At 42.8% G+C, this 3,863-nt stretch overlaps 1 pseudogene; it reads left to right on the forward strand.

The window, feature by feature from the left end:
* The first annotated feature begins 491 nt into the window (after nt 1–491).
* Nucleotides 492–1,217, forward strand: LOC147610535 (AT-hook motif nuclear-localized protein 22 pseudogene; annotated as a pseudogene).
* Nucleotides 1,218–3,863: the final 2,646 nt, after the last annotated feature.

Raw genomic sequence — 3,863 nt, forward strand, 5'->3', positions numbered from 1 at the left:
GAAGGAGATTTGACAATCCACATCAAATTTAAAAAGGTGTACTAGTATTAATTACAATAACGTGATTTCGTCCTATACTACCTTAATTACAAAACACCCTATAAGCAAATGTTGTCTGTGATTTTAATTCCCTCCTAGTTGGCTAACACAAGTTGAAAGACAAATTGTTTTTTTTTTGGGGTGAGTCAGACTAAGTTTAGGATCTCCTTATCATCAAATTTCATGCTAAATACAAAATCGGAATGCTTTTTTAAGTTTTCCAATCTTGTTTTGTTGATCTGAATTTTAACTGTCGTGGGTGTCAATCAATTATACGTGGTTGATTATTATTCAATTCTAGAATATTTTATTCTGCAATATTAACCGTAATGGGTTTCAATCAATTATATGTGGCTGACTGAAACCCACCTCAATTATATGTTAGCTTAGCTCTCTCTCTCTCTCTCTCTCATTTTCCGTTGATTTGTTGTTTTTTGTCAGCTGGGAAGGGAATGTCTGGCTTGTCAGCCACGACAGGACGTGAGGAGGGAGGAGAAGAGCTGCGGAGGCCTAGAGGGCGGCCTCCCGGTTCCAAAAACAAGGCCAAGCCCCCTACCTTCATAGCAGGAGATAGCACAAATGCGCTGCGAACCCATGTCCTGGAGGTGGCCAACGGCTGCGATGTAATCGAAAGTTTAGCCACCGTCGCGTGCCGGAGACAGTGCGGCGTGTGCATCCTTAGGGGCAGCGGAACAGTCGCCAACGTCACACTCCGGCAACCTGGCGCAGCGCCCGATGCCACAATCACCTTGCACGGCCGCTTCGAGATCCTTTCGATTTCCGGCGTATTTCTTCCGCCGCCAGCCCTGCTGCCCGGGGGGGGCGGCTTAACCGTACACCTAAGCGGTGGCCAGGGTCAGGTTGTGGGTGGAAGCGTTGTGGGCGCTCTGCAAGCGGCGGGTCCTGTGGTGATCCTGGCTGCCTGTTTTCTCGATGCGTCGTATGAACGCCTGCCTCTAGATGATGAGGAGGCGTTGCCCGCCATCGGAGCTTCACAACGTGCAGCGGCCCTTTATAACTTGCCCCCCAATAACACAACCAATGGCAACCACAGTAGCATGGCCCGTGACAACTTGTCCCCCAACCTCCTCACCAATCATCAAATGCCAGATGTCTACGCTTGGCCAGATGTCTACGCTTGGCCGACTGCTTCAGGAACTCACCCACCTTATAATTAGAATAGTTGGGAACCCGTGCTTCACACGTCTTTTGAGGTTTCCAAAATCAAATTCTACCAAACTTCCTCGAACCTCCAAATTATTGCCATGCGGTAGCTTTCTAAAACTCTTCCTTAAGATAATATGAAGATATAGAGAAGAGAAGCTCCTCCTACAACACCACCACATCACCCCCTTGCTCTCAACTTTTTGTGGTTCTTGGCCTTGTTTTTGAAGTTCATACATATCCAAACAACACAAACACACACACACACACACAGAGCCCACTTGCTCTACACCTAGACTATCCACACTTCACACTTGAGGTTCATTTATTCTTTTCTTTTTTTTCAAAAGTATGCAAGAAACTCTATCTCTTCTTACTAGATTTGTATCCTTCACTTGAGATCTTAAAGGTTTTAGTACTGATCTCATTTAGCATGTGAATTGCTCTAGAATTGCACTTAACTACCTAGTCTTCACATGGCTTGTACATGTGTACTTGTACTCGCATTTTTCAAGAACATCTTCTACAACATGATTCCTTGAGTTTATTCCCATTTTTGACTTGAAGAACTTTACCTTGATGATGTGTCACTAATTAGATTCTCCCACATGACATTGGTATATTTCAATCTTGCCAGCATGGCATTAGCATTTGAATCATTCCCAATGGCGAGCGTCACTAGAGTGCATGGAGTAGGTGGTGGAGAAGCTCGCAAGTGTGAAGCGCGTGGACACTACAATAGGCACGGAGTGACATGGGAGACATATCATTAGTCTATAGCATGTCGATGCGGCAACCACCATGCCGAATCACCACCTCAACTATAGGTATAAGTCAGAGATGTTGTATTATCGATGCATAGTCCACTTATGCACCACCACCACCTCATAACCCACCCACTAGCTAGCTTAAGTGTTTAAAGCATGAGGAGAGAGAGGCAAGTGAGAGATTTCATGGCTTCAATTGGAACTCACTCAACCTATCTCCACCACTAAGGGAAGCTTTGAGATGATTGTAGACAAATGCCCTATAGAATATTCCAAGAAAGCTCTATGCTCTCTATGCATGCATGAGAGAGAGAGAGAGAGAGATTATGTCCATGCATGCCCAAATGATTGTGTTCTCTATTAGTACATGAGGAAGTTGTAACTTGTTTGTTGTGTGTGGGGCCTATCATTACAGAGATGACTTACAAGCAAAGAAACTTTTGGTCAAGGTTTTGAGGCACTTCCCCATCATACCTTGAGAGACAACATATGTTCAAGAGTAAGTCAATTGTAGATCTCATGATGTGGCACACCACCCACCATTTCTCAATGAATGGGATATTGAGAATTTGAGCAGATTGTTAGGCATGTGTAGATTGAGGTTTTCATTTATGGCCTCAACAAATAGGTTACAAGGTGGTGCTCTAAATGCACCACAAGTACTGATGAGTAGGGGTTAGAAAGGTTTCTTGAAGAAGTAGATAGTTTCTTTTTTGCACTTCAAATAGTGTTATGTCTCGTACTTGAACATAACAAGGCTTGTGATTAGAGGCCATATGGAAACAATTTATATTGTAGTCTGCATTGGTCACTAGGCTATATAGTTGGCATTGTGCCTCATTTGTGAGAGAGTTCATGTGTGAAACTCTACCTTGGGAGAGAGGGGCCTCTCAAGGAACAATTTATATTATAGCCTGCATTGGTCATTGGGCTATGAGTGGGCTATATAGTTGGGATTGTGGCTCATTAGTGAGAGAGTTCATGTGTGGAACTCTACCTTGGGACAAGGGCCTTCCAACACTCCAACAAATGAAGAGCACAAAAATGTCAAGAGCCATGAAAATTTTAAAGAAACTATATATGAAAAAACATTCACTTGGTTATTCGTGTGGCTATGCACGCGACTATCAGTGCGACTACACTTGTATGATTAACCACACATATAATCATGTGTACAATAATATGCGGTTAGGTGCATGTGTACAACATGCACCTAACCGCATATATAGTCACAGACTGTCTGAAAAAGAAGCGGGGATAGAATGGATGAGATATGTGGGGACATGTGTTCCCACATCTCTCCTCCATTTTGTCCCCGTTTTTTGAAATCACATTATTTAAACACTAGTTAATTATTATTTGTAGAACACTTAAAACATAAAAATTAATTGCAATACAATAATATCATGGATTATATTTTCAATTACATACACATTTGCAAATTAAATAAGGTGTTCATGTTGAAAAATGAATAAATATGAAGACATTGAAAACTAATTAAAGTAATGCATCAATCTTCATCTTCACTTGCATCTTCACCACTGTTGAGCAATGATTTTATATTCACGTGATCACAAATTTTTTTTTGTTAATAACATGTGTTAACATGTTATTAACATGTTAACATGTTAACATGTTCTCAAAAAAGCCGGTGGCAAGCGACCTGGTAACCGGATAAAATCCCGCCGGGCTTTTGCTATACCCGACGGTCCCGCCGGGAAAAAGAAAACCTCGGCGGGTCCCGACGGGGTCATCATCCAGCCCAGCGGGGTACAATTTCCTATATATATGGGCCCGGGGGGCCCTTTGGGAGTTCATTGCTGACAGCATACACAGGTAATGAAACTTGTGTGTGTGTGTGTGTGTGTATGTGGGTGTGTTCGTGTGGGCAGC

The sequence above is a fragment of the Cibotium barometz genome, chromosome 49, assembly GCF_041138505.1.
Source record: "Cibotium barometz isolate CiBa-2024 chromosome 49, ASM4113850v1, whole genome shotgun sequence".
NCBI classification, from domain to species: domain Eukaryota; kingdom Viridiplantae; phylum Streptophyta; class Polypodiopsida; order Cyatheales; family Cibotiaceae; genus Cibotium; species Cibotium barometz.